Source organism: Cuculus canorus, chromosome 5 (assembly GCF_017976375.1).
Source record: "Cuculus canorus isolate bCucCan1 chromosome 5, bCucCan1.pri, whole genome shotgun sequence".
NCBI lineage: Eukaryota > Metazoa > Chordata > Aves > Cuculiformes > Cuculidae > Cuculus > Cuculus canorus.
In genome coordinates this window covers 18147812-18166837 of record NC_071405.1, presented here as the reverse complement: position 1 = coordinate 18166837, position 19026 = coordinate 18147812, and the positions used below count along the sequence as shown (strand labels likewise).

Here is a 19026-nt window from a genome sequence, read left to right as displayed (position 1 = left end):
GGGACAGAGACAAAAATTACAGAGCACAACAACCAAACCTGAAATAACATATAAATCAGTTTACAAACAGAACCATTTTCCCAGCACAATTATGGTGAGAGAAGAATCACTGGAGAGCTTTAAGAAATCATTCACCGAGCACTTACATGGGATAATCCAGCAAGGAGGCTCAGGAGACCTGGTTGATCTTAAAGAACAAACTCCTCAGAGCACAAGAACTGTCCAATTCAATGTGTGGGAAGCCAAGCAGGTGTGGAAAGAAGCAGGAGGCTGAATGGGAAACACCCAACAAAAGCTCAAACACAAAGGAAAGCAAATCGAAGGTGAAAGTAGGGGTGTGCTCCCCAGGAGAAATAATGAAACTCTGCCTCAGCACATCAGGATTAAAATTAGAAAAGCTTGAAATTGCATGAAAATACAAAAAATGTGAAAGGCAGCAAAGGCTTCTACATACACAGTGGTAGAAAGAAGATGACTAAGGAAACTGTGGGCCGAAAGCTGAACAGGACTTGGGAGTAGTGGGAAAAGGCATGGAAAATACTTAGGTCCTCGATGCCTTTTCCACCTTGATCTTCACTTGCAGGACTGTTCTCAGACTCCCTGTTCCATGTGGCCAGTGGAACAATCCAGGGAACAGAAGTACTACCCATAGCAGAGGAAGACTGAGTTAGGGACCATTTAAGCAAACTAGGCATACTCAAGTCCCCAGGACCAGTCAAGTTGCCCCAACAGCACTGAGGGATTCAACAATGGCTGATGCCACTGTGAGGTCACTCTCTGTCATGTTGGAAAGGTCACATTGACTGCAGTAGGGTCCTGATGACTGGAAACAGGTAAATGTCATACCTGTCCTCATGAAGGAAGAGTCAGGGAAATGTAGACTGCAGTCGGTGTAACATCAGTGCCTCGGAAGGCTGTGTAGCAAATCCTCCTGGAACCCATTTCCAGGCATAGGAATGACTAGAAGGCAATTTGGAACAGCCAGCATGGATTTACTGAGGGAAAAACCAGCTGGATTGCCTTCTGTGATGAGATGACTGGCCCAATGATGAAAAGAAGACCACAGTTTTTGAAACAGTCTCCAACAGCATAATTATAAACAATTTACAGACAGATGAAACCAGATGGGTATATTGCAAAGCACATGGAAAACTGATTGAACCACTGCACTCAAAGACTAGTGGTCAGCAGTACAACAACCCAGTGGCAGCCAGTTGCTAACGATGCTCCTCAGAGGTTCTTTGCTGAATTTGATCCATTTTCTTAACATCTTCCTTGTACTGGAGAATCCAGAACTGGATACAGTATGCAGATATGGCCCCATGAGTGCTGCACATGGGGAATAAACCCACCCCTTGACCTGCTACCTACGCTTTTCCCAATACAGTATATGATTACAGTATGTGATTCAGTATATGATTCAGTACATGATTGGCTTTCATCACTGCAAGAACCACCATGATGGTTAGGGCCAGAGCATGACGCGCAAAGAAGATGGGAGAGCTGGTGACATTCAGCTCAAGAAGAGCTGAATATCTGGTCCTCATTCTCCATACTCTTCAGCTTTGAACCTAAAAACTCTACAAGCAGCCTTGAAACCACAACATCCACTAAGCGAGCACAAAAGACAAATTGAAGCACAGAGTCAAAAAACACAGTGCTTTTAACTACTTGTTACACAGAATTCTGTAGTAGATCCAGGAAGAAACCCTCAAATGGCCAACTCCCTTTTCTATAAGCACTCACCCCAAAAATATGTTCTTGTACTGATGGTCCCATAATTCTGCAGTTTGTCTATACTGGAGTATTCCTGACAATGACTTCACCCAGAATAAGTTAAATAAGACTCAGTTGGACAGTGGACAGTTCAAGCTTTAAGTTTTAGACCATTCTGACTACTTACCATTACACACACTATAAAACATGCAGCTGCATCTAATATCCCATGATCACTTCTGGGTTGCTGAACAGTAAATGGCATGTCAGGCCAAACTGGAAAGGAAATGGGTGTTGGCAACATGAGAGTTAAAACCAGGCATATTTGTAACATGTCTGATGTCAGCATACTGTGTGTTGATAACAAACTACATGGTAAAACAGAGAGGGTGCTGTGGCACCACACAAAGTTACCTGAAATAATATGAAAGAAAGGGCACCCTAAAATTACCTGATGTCTATTCTGCATGTTGATGTAACACTCAAAGCAAGAAACACCTGTGAACACAGCCACTGGTATAGACAGAGCCTCTTGGTATGACACCACGTCTGCCGACAAACCTCTTGCATTATGCCACTCCAATGAACTTTGAACCCTTTGGATGTTCATCCTGCTGAAATTCCTCAGTCTTTTTCCCAGTGTCCTTTTAAGCACTCAGGATCAAAATCCTGTGCTTCCTGTTGCATTCCCTTTCCATAACAAAAAATTAGAGCTTCTCTTAAAAACTGCAGTAGACACTTCATTGTTGGATCAGTGTGTGTCCCTGTCTACATCAGATAAATTATGGGAAGTTTTGGGACAGAAAATCCTCATTGAGCGAGAATTAAACTGTTTAAATAAAACAGATGGAAGATGCACATGCAAAAACACCAAAGCAATGGCCGCAGCTTGAATTATTGTTGTAATCCTTTGCCACATGCCTACAGAAAGCTTAACAACAACTAAGCTGTCAACATGCTATCATACCACCCATCCTGCTGACCAACTTTCTTTTTTCTGCACTCCTCCAGTTATCTGTGTCCATCTGTTGTCTCCAGTCTCATCTTTAGCTTGCTAGCTCTTTGGGGCAGGGAACATTTTTTGCCATGTTTGAACCAGGATTGTGTAGATGCTACCACAATAGGCAGCAATAATAATAACAACAATAATTAAGTTATATCTCACTATATCTTTGAGTTGGAATGATTCCCTCATGACTCCACAGCAGGGTTCATAAACAATTATTACTTTGTGCAATATGAGGCTTTGTAAACAAATAATTAAATCCCAAACTACCTTCAACCATTTCACCACTCGTCCCTTGAGGCTTGAATCAGCTGAGGTTTCCATGTTCTCCAAACGGTGAGTCTGTGTAAACTAAGCTGCAGAAGAAGATACCAGCCTTGCAACGCAGCAGGACTAATGCCCTGCTTACATCCCTTAGATTTTCCCTGGACAGAACAAGCTTCCTACACACAACCTGTTGCCTCCTACTTTGGTGTGTCAAACCTGACTCACTTCCAATGGCAAGATGTAAAAGATATCTTCATACTCCACTCACTCTGAAGAATGGCAAGAGCCTGCAGTTACAAGTTATGTAAGAAGATGGAGAATGGTTATATTACAAACTGTGCACACATATAGTGGCCATCCCCAACATTGTCCAAGTTCAACAAGTATATATTCCTGGATGTTCTGGTAATCTAAAATGAATAAACTTCCTTCTTTGAGAAGGTTTGTTAGGGAAATTGGCTCTCCACATTGAAGATGCTCAGGCCCTCGACTCCTAGGCCTGACTAGCTCCAGAGAGGCTGATAGTGTAAATCTAAGATTCAGGAAAAGATACAAGTAACACACCAAGCAGTAGGTCTTGGATTACTTTCTAACAGCCACTGAAAGTTTTTGCTGAACTCTCAAGGAAGAACAGTAGCCCTGCCTGAGTAACATCCTCCTCTCTGGAAATGCCATGAGCCCCTTTCACAAGTACTGAAGTTCATGTCTTTACTGGATCAGGCATTAGACTCCCTTTTCTCAAGTCCACTGGGTGTTAATGCATCACCCTGCAATGCCTAATCTACACTACTCTGCTTAAAGCAACTAGAAGAAAAGATAGTTGCAGAAAGGAAAACTCTTTGCCCTTGCCCACTAAATTTGACAGAAGAGCACAGAAAATTCTTCTTGCAGTAAATGTGACCCTCCATACAAACCTGCAGTGTTTTCTAACAAGTGAAAGCAGAAGTGGAAGTCTTCTTGACTGTCTCCCAAAACATCTGGCCAAATCTTCCCGGCATAAATTAATCAGTAGCCAGGATAAAATTTTCTAATAACTTCCATTTCCTAGTCATGAGGATGTAGGAAGCTAGGCCAGCTCGCCGCTTATTTGTTAACTGCAGAAATAGAAAGGCTTATAGTGCCAGATGCAAAAACACACAAGCTGCCTCAGGCCTTTTTGGGACACACACTGTAAGAGTGGATCATGACAGGGGCATGAAAGGTGCTTGCAGGGGCATAGCACAAGGAGTGTTTTGCTCCACGCTTCCACCACAACAGCCAGTAAGGGGAGAAATCTGCCTTTCAGGGAGCGCAGGAGGTGTTGGGACCAGACGTCGAGAGTTCAGGCAGCCCATTTCCCCTTCCAAATCACTAAAAACTATAACAAAACTACATAAATAAAATCTGGTGTCTCTCTGTCTCATATGCTCTTAAACTCGCTGTGATGAGGGCACCACAACCTCGCTCAACATGCTGTTTTCATGCTGAACTATCCAAATACTCACAAAGCTTTTCCTTGCACCTATCTCCACATCTTCCTTGCTACAAATTAAGCCGATTACTTCTTGCCCTATTCCCAGTGGACAGAGAGAACAATTAATCACTCTCTTCTCAAAACAAGCTTTTAAATATTGGGAGACTTTTCATATCTCTCATTAATCTTCTCTCTAGACTAAACCAACCCGGTTCTCGGAGCCTCTCTTTGCAGGTAGCACTCACCGCTCAGGCTGCCTTCTCTTCATCTCCTCCCACCGTTTCTGGTATCGCTGCTCACACTGGACACAGTGCTCTGCCGTGGCTTCAGCAGCGGCTGCTAGAGTAGAAAAGCTACTGCCTGTGTGCTACACGTGACATTCCTGTTAAATATACCCTAAAATGAGATTTGCTTTTTTTGCAATGTCACCACACTGTTGACTCACATTCAGTCTCTGACTCACTGTAGTGACTCTCAGATCCTTTTCTGTAGTTCTGTTGCCTGGCTTGTTATCCCCCATTTTACATGTAGGCATTTGATTTCACTTTCCCAAATGTAGTACTTTTCATTTGTCTTTAATAAATTTCTTCTCATCGAATTCAAACCAGTTTCCAGTTTCACAGGTACATGACCTGTGTTGGGCCAAGAAAGCAGACCGACTTCCTGCCTTCTTTTATACAACAGCAACAAAGAGAGCGCAGAAGGAAGGACTGTGGTGTTCAAGTAAACTTCTTAAGAGTTACTGTCTTATAAAAAGCCTATCAATTTCTTATTCCCTTTTCATTCTGCATTTCTACTAGATACATCATGACCCTAGTAAAAAAACAGTAGTTCTATGTAGCCTCATAAAATAGACGTCAATGAGATTATAATCCGCTGCCAAAAAAGTACTGCAACATTTCACTCTATAACCTAAGCAAGTACCAAATAGAGCTGCTAGCAACTCACTAACTAGGCCGTATCAACCAACAAGGAAGACAAAGGACGCATTCAAAAAAACTAATTGCATTGAGCTAAATCCTCAAGACCCAGCTCAACAAAATTATGCCTTCTGGTCCACTGTTTTTAGATACGCTCTCAATATACATTTGATTAATGACATATGAAATTATGTCAAGAATCAAGTTGTTTCCTTGTATTTTCTCATAAAGCCCTTAATTTTTTGGTTCCCAGGTACACAGAAGGTAGTTTAAAATACATATACCTAAAATTATATTGTATCACATCCTCTTTCAACATGCTGCATGAGCTGCCAGACAAGCCAGGAGATTTTCAAGCCAGGACTTCAATGCAATATCAGGCAAAGAAAGTCCCTTGAGAAGGTTGGCCTTAGCCCCAGAATTCTTGCATTCCTGATTTCTGTCCCCAAAAAAGTCAAAACAATCAATAATTTAAAATTTCTTTCTTCACGGTCTACAAAAAGATTGCCGTGTGTAACCAGCCATAGTAACAGAACAATTAAGGAAACTGGAGTCTCTCGTCCTACATATTAAGTAGGATGTTAAGGTACTTGAAAGCATCCAGAGGAGGGCAACAAAGGTGGTGAAAGGCTGGAAGAAATGTCCTATAGAGAGCAGCTGAAGACTCTGGATTTGTCTGTTTTCGAGAAAAGGAGGCTGAGGGGCAACTTCATTGCTCTCTACAGCTTCCTAAAGAGGGGAAATGGATAGGGAGATGCTGATCTCATCTCCCTGCTATTCAGTGACAGAACATACAGGAATGGTTCAAAGATGCACCAGAAGTTCAGACCAGGTATTGGGAAGGAAACAGTTCTCTGCAGAGAGGGTGACCAAACCTGGAACATGCTTCCTTGAGGGGTGGCTGATGTCCCATGCCTATCACGAGGCATTTGTACAATGCCCTTAATAACATGCTTCAACTTTCGGACAGCACTGAATTGGTCAGGCAGTTGGACTAGATGATTATTGTAGGTCACTTCCAAATGGAACATTCTATTCTACTTTCAGATATATGAAGCCTTCCTTTCAAGAAAATCATAATCCCTTACAAATGACAATTTTGAATTTTCAGTGGATAGAGAAAGCGACAACTAGTATGAAAAACTTGTTTGACACATTGTGGAAAAGAATTCCAGAATTTTGCTTAATACTTAAGGACCATCCTGCCTGCTCAGATGATATTCCTTACCACTGTAGAGATGTTCATGGGCCAAGTATCAGTACACACTGAGAACCACCTGGCTGAAGAGCAGCTTTGCAGGAAAGGACCTCGGACACCAAGTGGACACCAAGTTCAATATCATCCATCAGGCTACTGGTATCCTGGGCTGCATTAAGACTGCTGCCAGCGGATTGAGGAAGGGGTTCCTTCCCTTCTACTCAGCACCCATGAAGTTAAACCAGGAGCACTGTGTGCAGTTCTGGGGCCCACAGCACAAGAGAGAGAGATGGACATAAGGGTCAACAAAGGGTCACAAAGAGGATTAAGAGCATCTGTCTTATGAGGAAAGGCTGGGAGAACTGGGACTGTTTAAACTGAAGAAAGAAAAGACTCAGGGAGGGATCTTATCAATGTACATAAATACCTGAAGGGAGCATATAGAGACAACAAAGCCAGGCTCTTTCCGGTGCTGCCCAGTGACAGAACCAGAGGCAACAAACACAAACTGAAACACAGGAGGCCCTGTCTGAAACATCTCTTTTTTTTTATTTTAAGGTTGACCAGGCCCTGGCAGAGGTTGCGCAGAGAAGTTGTGGAGTCTCTTTCCTGGAAGATATTCCGAAGCTGTCCGGATGTGACACCTTTTCTAGGCAGCCCAGCTTGAGCAGTGCGTTGATCAGATGACCTCTCTCCAGAGTTCCCTTCCAAGCTCAAACATTCTGTGATTCTGTAGGTTTCACCAGCTATGAACAGGCTGAAAATTTTCCTGGAAAATAGTTGCTCCATGGCTTAATCTGTTCCTTTTCAAATGGGTCCTGATCCTTCTGTAGTCCAATATTGCAGATTATTGCATTAAATGAAATGTTTGAGAGATCCCTTTAATTCAGACTTATGCAATGCTCAGAAAGGTCAGAGAGGTTATTCCCTCCTTTCCATTATTTCGCAGAACTAGTGAAGACAGAAAGCACAGTAGTCAAAATAATTCAAATCAACCTGTTTAATGTCATAAGAATATATTGCTCACATCAGCAGAGATGTTTACTCCAGATGAGATCTCATGAATCTTTGCTTTGGTCTATCTTCCCCATGTATGCCTAACACCTGGAAGCAGAAAAGAAGAGCAGCATAGCCTCCAACTGGCTCTTCCAGCCTAATGAACAGAAAAGAGTTCAACCAAGCAAGGGAGGGAGATATCACAATCTTGTCTCACGTTCCACTGCTCTAAGGATCTGAATAGAAAATGTTAAATGTGCACATCACTATCTTCTATCCGTGTTCAGGGAGTGACTTACCCATGCAGTAAACAAAGGTCAGCTGAGCTACTAGATATCTGCAAGTAACGAGAGTATGGACGTCATTATGACTGGTACTTTGACTGGTACCACAGCTTAATTAATTTATAGGTACAACAGTAACTACAAGAGTCATTTGTAGTGTGCCAAACTGAACAGAAAGTCTCTTGAATGCCAAAATGCCTTGAAAATTCTCTAATAAAAATAAGAATAATAAATTAATAAAAATTAAGTATTTCATTACTTACATCTTTTAAGTAAATACAGTTGGCTACCTACTAATACCTCAGCACACATCAGTAAAAAACGTGCAGTTACAGAAGGGAAAAGATTCCCCCTTAAGGACTCTAAACTTTAGGTGAACAGATTTTTCTCCAGCCCCTTCTTGCTTTCCTCCATGACTGGTCATGAAGACAGCTGACAGAAGGTCCTTCCACACATCCCTCACCGGATCCCATTCCTCCACACTCCATTTAGTTTCTGCAGTTCAAGCAGATTCTTTTTTCCCCTGAAATCAATGTTTAATTAACACATTATTGGAAAAAAAAATGGGCTGTAACAGCAGACTGAAATGAAGCCAGCATCTCCCTGCTCCGCAGATTCAGCCAGGCCCATCAGGTAGTTACCCCACTGTAAAGTTCTTCCTCTTCTCATCCTTCTTCGGCTGCCAGCAAACATCATGTTCTTGAGTAGTTACCCTCCTTTCCATCCCCCATGGGACTCTTCCCCTCTTTAGAAGTGGTTCACAACAGCAGGAAGACAGAAAGTAGAGAGAGAAGGGGGGCAAGTGCTCGCTGGGTAGCCTCATAGTATGACCAAAGCCTCACCTTTAATCCTGCCATCTCCATCAGAGCAGCACACTGATTCCCCTGACGACATTCCTCATCAACACGGCAATGCAATCAGTGCCACAGCAGAAACAGGACAGTATGCTTCACTGTGAGCAGAGGATGTTCCAAGGGAAAAAACTCTCGAACAGATCCTGGGACGACATGCAGCTATATATGGAGAGATTATCGGCAGCTTCAAAATGTTTGCATCATACCTCCCTCATCCTCATCAATTATTATTCTATCCCATTCCTTGGCTCTCATCCGGCTGCTGGGAGGTACTTGGATGCAGGAGATGCTGCAGCACTGTCAAGGGCATTATGAGGCAGGCCTCGGCCTTGGGCACCCTCTCTGCTGAACACACAAGCACCCTCACTATGGGGTTGCTGCAGCAGGCAAGAAACAGAGTCCATGAATTCCCAGACTGGGCTGCCCTAGTTATGAAAAGAGACATTAGGATCTTTGAAAGAGTCTACTATCCCAGCACTGTCATTCCCAGGATCCAAAGCTACTAGTGTTAATTAGTTTCCATGACGTGATGGATGACAGGCGGCAGGGCTAGGAATGACACAAGCAGATTGTGTTCAAAATAAGCTGTCCCTCACTATAAAGGGCAGAGGAAAGGAATTTGGAAAGGACAGGAGCTGAGCACACCACTGACGGGTATACTGACGGAGCCCCCACTCATTCCTGACATCCTCTTCCCAACACCCCAGCTCACTCCTGCTTCCAGCAGACAGGAAACAGGCAGGGTAGTGTGCCTGGGAGAGAATTTGGGTACAGGGCTATGAGAGATAAGGGGAAAGCTCTCAGAGACACGGGGAGGCAAGACAGATGAAAGCCTCATCTGCTCAGTGGCAAGGGGCCACATTCCAGACAGAGCTGAACTTCAAATGGGTGTGGCCACACCTCCATCACCCTTTGCAAAGCCACTTAGTGATGCCTGCAGCAGCCTGGAGTCCCAAGAGGCTGCAGACTTTAGCCCAGAGGACTCTGCCCAATTGGCTGTGTGGTGTGCAGTTCCCAACAGCTGTCCACAGTGCTCAGAGAGTGCCTTTTTCTGTCAACCGCATCAAGAGAAATCATATTCCCACCTTACCATAATGTAGAATGCAGGATATTCCAAATCACTATCATACTTCCACCAGGAGTCTTATTGCTCAACTTTTCATTCATACAACTACACAGACCCTGCGCTTAATCCCTAATAGACCCCAGTGTACTCTAGCTAACCCAGCCCAGTCATGACTTTTTCATTAAAAAGAAAAAAAAGAAAAAAAAAAACTTCTTGCACACACTGCCTTCTTCTTCCTTTTCTTTTTTTACAAATATGTCTTTGGCTGTTGGATTGGCAGCACAAGGTCATATCGTCTTTGATTCTCAGAGTCCTTTACACAAAAGAATTGTTTTTTTCTCTATGCTCGTATGAGGAGAAATCATAGAAAAGCAAAAGCAAATGATCTGACCCTAGATTATGCAGTGTGCTGGTTTCAAGACGCTACCAATCCCACTAGCATCCTGGTTTCTGAAATGCAAAACATCCTCCTCACCACTTGCTGTACGTATTAAGATCCAAGTCTGCTAGATTGACAGACTCTGTTATTAACTAGAAGAGGGGGATGAGGAGAAGAGTGCTGATAAAAATTAGCAAAGTTTAACCAAAATTTGGGTGATTTCTTGCTCCAGCTGCATTGGCAAGAGTCCAAAAATAAAACCTGTTGTCTCTTCATTCTGGTGAGGGTAAGGCCAAATAAAGTTAGATGCATTTTGGTTTTAAACAAGTGATTCATGTATCTTGATTCTTGTCAGAAGACATCTCATATCCTGGCTTTTGGTCCTCACAAAGTTTCTGGCTCTTTCTGTTTGTTCTTGGCCAGATCACTATATATATCATTGTCCTCCATACAATAGATCACAGCTCACACAGTATCCAGACTTCTACCTACACATGCCCAGAGCACAGAGCTGAGAGGAGAGCAAAAGAAAACTGATCAAGGTGGGGAAAAATACATTCCACTTCTCTCAAGACAGGTAAATTCCAGAGCCCTGGAGCAGGCTGAAGAAAACAAAAGCAAGATCCACCATTTCAGTAGATCCACTGAAATACCACTGCTACTACGAGAAGAAAGGGACTAAATTCTCCCTTCCCAGGAACATGCCACACAAGAGCCAGAAGATCTTGTGCAGTTTATAGGTGTCCTGTAGGTTGAGAGTTTAAATCCAATTCTAACACAAAAAGAACATGAGTTGCTTGCAGATGATGGCTTGGTAACTTGCTTGAAAAGGCAAGAAAGTAAGGGAGGGAGGAAGCATTGTTTCCTTTTTGTACGGGAACTTGGGTCTTAAAATCCACCATTATCACTACCACAAATTACCCTGGCACGACCTCTCACCTTTTGAATGCTCTGCAAGAACCAAGTTCCCTTCTCACTTCAAGGGTTCAAATCACTTAGGATCAGGAGCAAATTCAGCACTCCATGAAGTTCACTCTGCTCCACTGGCTGTACGAGTTCGAGGAAGGAGAAAGCACCACAACCAGGCACTGCTGAGCTAAAAAACTCACATGGTAATCATTGAAGTTTACCTACAATAAAGCTTTTTTTTCTAACCTTTCCTATTCCTGCCAACAAATAATTCATAAACAGACACTGACAAGAACACACCTGTCCCTTAGTCACTCAGGAAATGGAAGAACCATAAAACCAGGGCTCATATTCACCTTGCAGGGTACCAAGGAGGCAGTCTCTCACCTCCTGCTTGTTGCTTATCTGGGTTGCTGCATCACCTTCAAGAGTGGCCACGGCTGGCCTACGAGCACAGGAGACAGAAGGACAATCTGAAGTGACTGAATAAAGGGAAGGCAGGGGGAAGTAAAAAAGTAACTGGTGAAGTTAGGCAGGCGCAGCAAGATTGGCTCTGGAGGCACAGACTGGGGTGGTGTAAACAGCAACTCTCTGGGCATCACCTACAGCAACAGTGTGGGGCATTGGCCACATCTCTGCCCCATCTTCCTGGCTGCAGTTTACTACTGCATCTCAAGGTCAGAGAGAATGGAGAAAAACAAAAGGCAAATAACAATAGCCCTGGACAGATCCATTTATTCAGCTTTTGCTATCGCTCCATGAAGTGGAAAGATCCAGAAACACAGAGACCTCGGAGCAGGCGTAGCCACACACAGATGAGAAGCAGCGGCAGGCAGAACCGTAAGAGCACCTTTCTCCTCCACATCCCTTTCGCCGCCTTCTGAGCAGCCCGTGACCTTCACACCCAGAGGAGGGTGCTGAGTAGGTGTGCTAGCCTTGGAGAGGGTCCTGGCCCACTTGAAACCCAGAAGAAGCCTCCCTCTCACTGCCTTAGCTTCCCCAACCCTGCACTAGGATAGCCATAGCTACTCACTGCGACTCGCTGGGCCCTTCCCCACATTCTAGCTAGGGAAAAGAAGGAAAAGAGGAAGAGAGGGAGAGATGGAGGAACAGACTCTCAGCTTCCTATGCTCTCCCTGCAGCCTTTTCCCTGCTCTACTCAGACCTGAAAAGCTGTGACTCCCTTGCACATCGTACAACAGAAACTAGGAGCTTTTCTCCACCTCCTTCAATTCACCACCCTCCAGCCTCCGGCAGGGATTGCATGGAAATGGCGATATTCCTAGATCGTCTGCATCAACGGTACTGATAAGCTCAAAGAGGGCAAAGGAAAATGGCACAGGAGGATGAGGTGGAAAGGCTTTGTTTGGTTCTAGCTCTAGTGCAGCCCATCCCCTCTCTCCATCTCAATGCCCTCCAGCTCAGACATGCAAGAAGGCGTTGGGAAGGGAGGGAGCCTGGGGTGCTTATGAATTTTGTTTCCCCCATCAAGGGGACAGCTTACTCCCCTGAGCATGCCTGGCTCTGCCAGAGCTCCCTGGAGTAACCTTCATTCCAGTGTGTTGCAAGCGTGTATTTCATGGATGGTTACACCGAATCATTATCACCAGACGTTCATTTGACCAAAATAATGTTATTAGCATCGTCAGATTCATTTCATCTGTGTGTCTCCCCCCCACAAAATTCCTTCCTTCATGGTACACATACACCCCCTCCAGCCCCCAGGCCCTTGCCATCCACAAAGGGCACACCTCTCCCCGACACAAAATCTCATGATGTGTGACACAATGTCCGCGGAAAAAGAGACCGGTAAGATGGGCTGGCAAAATGGATGGACATGCCTTTGGCATTTACTGCGTTCCCTACCCTGTGCCAATGTTTATCAGCCGCACACATACACACACAAAGACATACACACAAAAATTGGAATTAAATCACGGCCTGTCCTAGGTACGTGACTATGGGTGTATGAGTGCGTGCACACATGCCCAAGCTGCGATCGCAGTCCTATCGGGGACCCAAATCTGTGTGACATGAAGCAAAGGTCATCATGCCACTGTTGTGATGCACTAAAAAAAAAAAAGCCGCAGAGCCATCAGGATGTTACACAGAATTTTCTCGTCAAGGGACGAGAAACCTTCAGGGGGTGGGGTTTGGGAGGAGGAAAGCGGGTGTGCGGTTGGGGGGGATGGGGGGAAATGGCAGAAAATGGGGAGGAAAATGAAGAATACAAAGCTCCATTTCGCTAATCCAAGATAGACAATCCATCCCTTCCCCCCTCTCTATGCCCTCCCTCCCCCCGAAATGTTGGTGCAGATGGATTTCTGTATCTTGGTTTTGCAGCAGTGGGTCTAATGACTCCCATACCAAACCCCCTCCCTATGATAACCCCTCCCACTATTTTTTTTTTCCAGACTGGGCTGAAGAATAACGTGTTTTTAGAGATAATGGGTTTTATAAAAAGAAAAGAAACGAAAAAGGGATGCAGCGCAGACATTATGCGAATAAGCTGCTCCCTGCATTACCCCCATCTTCCCCCAACCACACATCCCCATTTCACCCCCTCCCATCATTTTCCAGCCTTCTGCCATTAGCTCCCCCAAGGAAAGGACAAAAACCCACAACACGATCTCGGTAGCCGATCTCAAAATCCCAAGCACTAATCCGCTTGAATTTGTTCTTCCCCTTATATAAGCAGCAGCACGTCAACATGTTCGGTAGAAACGCAGCGTAAAATGAGGCCAGGCTACAGTCATGGAACAGGAGTGATATCGGCAGATATCGCTTCTATCGAGAAGCCATCACCACCAGGTCGACGAAATCAAGTATTGGGCTTTTAGCCATTCTCTTCCTTTATGTATTTATTTATTTATTTATTTTTAAACATTTACTCTAATTTTATTTCATTTCATTTTGGTTTCGCTCTACTCCATTTTTTAAAGGACAAAAGTGAAATAAATAATTAAAAGCCTAGAGACATACCCCATCAGAAGGTGCCCGAATGCTCCAGAAAGAGAATCCTCACCTCCAAACTTCCTTTTTTTTTTTTTAAATAAATATAGTCCTGTTGCTCCCATTATCCCCCAACTTCTAATGTCCCCACCTGCACTCCAAAAAAACAGATACTTTGTTAGAGATTTTAAGAAACTGCCAAAGACGCAGAAGAAACTGATACAGAATGGAAATTATGTCTATACAACAGTGTAGTTCGTTCAGCTAATAAAGTGCATCCAGTCCCCAAATCAAAAGCAATAACCTCTACAGCCTCCTCCCCCCAAAATACTACTAACCCTTAGATAAACTTGCCCGACTTAACACCAATGACCGTTTTAACTTAAACCAGTGACAGACGAAACACCCTTCTGGTTGACGTTACAATTAATAACTGACTGTATCATCACGGCAAACAAAACCCTTTGTGATCAAATTTTCCCCCACCCACTCAAGATCTCTTTAAGACTCTTCACCGGTCTAGTTAAGAGTTAGCCCCCTCAAAAAATTGTCCCTTAAAATATGTGATAAGCAGGTATCGGTGAGCGGTCATTTCAATATTCACCTATTTAGGAGGGCTGTGTGCTCACCACGGAACAATTGTGTGGAGTAAGAAATATGGGAGGAACAATTAATATTTAAGAAAATCCAAAATAATTTCTTAAAACTGTTTGCAATGAAGCGTTGAACAGTTTGACCATGGAAAAGTAGAAAGAGAGCCTAGGAAAGCGAAAGACTGGAAGTGTCCTTTTTATAAATGATTCGGTGTGTTTAGCCTGGATTCTGCCTCCCCAATCCTTTGGTTTTTCTGCCGCTGATCTCATGCCTAATCTTTTTATTGTTTTCTTTTGGGGGGGTAGAAATCAGGGGAAAAAAATTTTTTTGAAATAAATATTTCAGTTTCAACAAAATACATCCTCAAAGAGCAGTGGTTAAATACGTTGTTCCTAGCTACAAAAGACTGCAATTAAAATAAATTTAAAGAGTAAGCAAAAGACAAGTCACCTGCAAAGCACCAGAGTCAGTGCCCTTAGGTAGGAGAATTACATCACTCCCTGACTGAATGATGTTTTCTTTTAAATTATAAAGCAGGTGAATTTTTTTTAACAGAAGGAGGGAGGAAAAAACTGAAACCAACCACCACGTTGGTTATTTCACATACATCTTGCACGAAGAAAGCATTGAACCAACCTTTAAGGTCACTGACTGCCTGAAAACCCACAGCAGTCGCTCACGGTGGAAGTTTTCAGGCAAGACGGCTACTAAATCATTAATACAAACAAATGGAAGGCGGGGAGGAAAGGCGCTACTGTAATAGATCCGAAGACTTGGAGAAGGAAAAAATATTAAAGGGAAAAAACTTTCATCTTCAGCCTGTCTTCTTCCCTCATTAATATTTTTTTTAAAGAAATCCTTAAGCTTTAGTCAAGCGGCAGGCTCTCTCTAAGCGTCTCCCTGCCGTAACTCAGCGCAGCATCCTCTTCTTTTCCGCGAGGCTCCCCCATTTTCCACTCCGAAAAGCCCCGCCATGAGAACCGCGATTCCCTACGAAGTCGGGCACGGGGAGCCGGGGCGGGAGCGTCCCGGAGGGTCGGTGCGCGGCGCCCGGCGGGACAGAACGCTCCCAAGCAGTCAGCGGTGCGACGGGCTCGGGAGAAGCCCACCCGCGGAGCCGCCCCGCGCCGCCCCCCGCCCGCCGCCCCCGCTCACCTCCGCAGCCGGGCGGACGCCGGGGGGCTGCCCGCGGGGCTCCAGCGCGGCCCCAGCCGCGGGGGCTCGGGGGGTCCCGGGGAGCCGCGCCGAGGCAGCCGCGGGCGGAGCTGCGCAGGGCTGAGCGCGCCGCGGTGCCGGAGCAGCCCGAGCCCCGCGCGCACGCCGCCGCCGCCGCCCCCTGCCGCCGCGCCCGCCCGGCCCGGCCCCGCCCGGCCGCAGCTTTTAAAGAGACCGCGGGCCGCCCGGCCGCGGGCAGGGGCTGGACGCGGCTCCCCCGCTGCCTCGGGACGGCGGGGCGCTGCTCCTGCCCCTCCGCTCGCGGCCGCGGCGGGGGATGCGGCTCGTTTCTTTTACCTTCGAGAGTTCGCCGGCGCCGCCCGAGCGAACGGGGACCTGCCCGCCGAGCAGGCGGATCGCGGTGCTGGGGCGGGCGCCTCGGCATCCCCCCAACCCCTTACGGCTCCAAGATCCTTCCCTTCTAGCTCAGGGTCTGACACAAACCAGCGGAGTGTTTCAAGTCAATCCGCGCGCTGCCCGTTTCGTTTAAACCAGCCGCTAAGTTTCCTTGCTGCCTTACACAAATCCCTTAAACTTTCTATCCACTTTCTCTCCGCTCATTTCCTCGCTTGTGAAAGTAGAGACGATGGCATCGACGGACACGTTCGGCTGTTCAGAATGTATATCCTAAATATATCGTTTAGAATATATCTCCTACATATTGTTATTTATCATTGTATCACCATTAGCACTTGGCACAGTGAGCAAGTAATTCAGAGTGCTTTCTGTGGGGGGAAAAAAAAAATTACGTACAATTTTTTAATGTGTTTTCATGCTGAAAGTTCACCTCAAAGAAGACTAGCAGGCAGGAACATTATGCACATTAAGTGCACACAAAACCAAAAGTGAGAAATCAAACCTTCTGACCCCTTCCTCTAGACCTATGGTCTTGTAAAATCTGTGTGCGGCGCTCATACTGCAATGCCAGACACTTAAAATTGCATTTGCCCTAGGGACGGACTGAAAAGCTATTTCACTTTCCTTCCCCTTCTGATCATGTATTCAAATGTTTCTATCTTTTTGTATATTTTGCATAGCAGAGAGCCTACTCGCAACACTAAATAGATAATGAATACTAATTATTTTATTATACAGTAAGCATTGATCACTTCACTCACTATCGAAATGCATCTGTGTCTGAGGTGGGTAACAGCCACCCAGAAATACTAAATAATAGTTTCAAGTAGTATTAGGAGTCCCCTGGGAAGTTTCTCTGGGAAACACAGTCCTTCATATTCCACTAACAAATACAGATACATACACAGAGAGGGTAATGGAGACCTGTTTCAACAAGGTGATGACAGTCCAGGAAAGAGGCATCCACATGACTCAAAATCGGCATCCCAAGAGCAAGACTTTATCCCTTTAAATGTCTGCAAAAAGATAGGTTATTGTTACGTTTCCTGCTTTATATGGACAACATAACAGCAGTGAGAACTATCAATCCCTCCTCAGGGCATGGGATTAGATCCTGGTCTCAATTGCTGTGAAGAATATCAGGTATTACTTTATTTACTTCAATAGTTAACTCCAGATTTAAAATGTGCATCTGACAATAAAATCTGACTTCCAGTACCACTCTTCTTCTGCTGATAGTTCTGGCAATCTAGTATTTTGTAGCTTGGAGTTTATCAAAGTAATTATTTGATGAGGTAGCCATCTGAAATTGCACCACTTCTGGCCCTTCACTCTCCAAGGTCTTTTAAGATCATGTATATACTTGCATCATGTTTTGTTCTGACTGCCTATGATCAGAGTATCCTCCATGCAAAATCAATGACAACAGCAGACTTCACTTCTAGTTCCGAGATAAACCTCTTCAATTTGGCAGTCAGAAAACAGCCTGTACCCTGAGAGAAAAAAAAAAAACAAACTAGACATGGCACCTTATAGCCAGATTAATCATGAAGGGTAAAGTGAGCCCAAAAACATTTGGGGAAAACAAGCTAGTGTTTATCCACACACTATTCTTTCAACTAAAAAAAAAAGAAAAACCTAGAATCCCCATGTGTGAAATGTTTATAAATCAGAAAGGAGAATAGGAGACTTCATCTAACTGAGGACCTACTATTCACAGTGCTATATATGAATCCAGGAAGATAACTACTTTGAAAAAAAAGATCTTACTGTAAAAATCTAACAGACACGTAGACGTCTACTTCTGAAAATCTGTTACAGTTAAACACTGAAATAACAGACATCATTTATAAATAGGTAGAGAGTAGCGAGAAAATATTAGAAACCAGGGAAGTTTCTTTAAGGTTGCAAGATGTGTCTCTGCTGTGGTGTGGAGCAAAACAGAAGCAAGGGGAAAACAGTGCAGTACAAGGAGAAGTTCTTTGTCCGGAAAGCAATTCTCTAATTGCTCAACAGAGGAGTGGATTTTTCTTACCAGTGCCTCTAATTGTTTCTTTCACATCTCTAGCTCCAGCCCTGCAGTTTGCAAGCAAGTTGTACAGAGAGGAAGGAAAAAAAAATAACACACTACCACAGTGAGGTTCACACCAGCCCCCCTCTAATAGTGCTCCCCTCCCTAACATATTGTGAGACTTTTATCTAGAGCATGTCATGCATTTTTAAAGTATTTTGTCCCGGTCTATTAGATGATCAGTAGATACATCAGCCTTTTCTGGTGTCTTCATTAAGAAAACAGCCAGTTCCCTTTCCAAGCAGCCTTGTAAATTAGCATTGGCACAGACTGATACACCTGAGCACCTATACAGTCCCTCCTGACACAGGCACTGGACTCTCTCCTCCCACCACCAGAGAGAAGAGGCAAAGGCAAGAATATAGAGGCAAAGACAAGAATATAGAGGCAAAGACATGCTATTCATCTTCTTTTGCTTGCTCCCTTTAGAATAAATTTCCAAACTTTTTTGCCAAACTTAGGTGCTTGTTTTAACTAAAAGATATAACACTGCCAATAAACTGGGACAATTCAGTTGGTGCAATTTTCAATAAGTTGCAAAGTGAGACTGTATGTCTTCAGTGTACTTATTCTGCTCCGAGGTCTGGAGTTGCTAATTCTGTAGTACTCACAAGACATAGCTTTTGCCTGCATCCTGCTAGAGGAGCAAGCTGGTTTACAGCAGTTACCTAAATCCCCGATGCAGTAGACACCGTGCATGCCATTATCATCAGCTCCTGGTCTCCGCCCCTTTTCCATTACACAAAGGTGATGAGAGAGAGGGATCACAGCCTGGGAAAGGCTCTGGGG

At 44.5% G+C, this 19026-nt stretch overlaps 1 protein-coding gene across 28 annotated transcripts in view; it reads right to left on the bottom strand.

The window, feature by feature from the left end:
- Nucleotides 1-15904, bottom strand: part of NRXN3 (neurexin 3) — a 998348-nt gene extending 982444 nt beyond the window's left edge. For 14 of the 28 annotated variants that reach the window (XR_008449915.1, XR_008449916.1, XM_054066539.1 and 11 more), the window contains exon 1: nucleotides 15750-15904. The gene's annotated coding sequence lies outside the window, so the exon portion shown is untranslated. The remainder of the gene's footprint in view (nucleotides 1-15749) is intronic. The other 14 variants (XM_054066527.1, XM_054066528.1, XM_054066523.1 and 11 more) reach the window with 1 other exon arrangement.
- Nucleotides 15905-19026: the final 3122 nt, after the last annotated feature.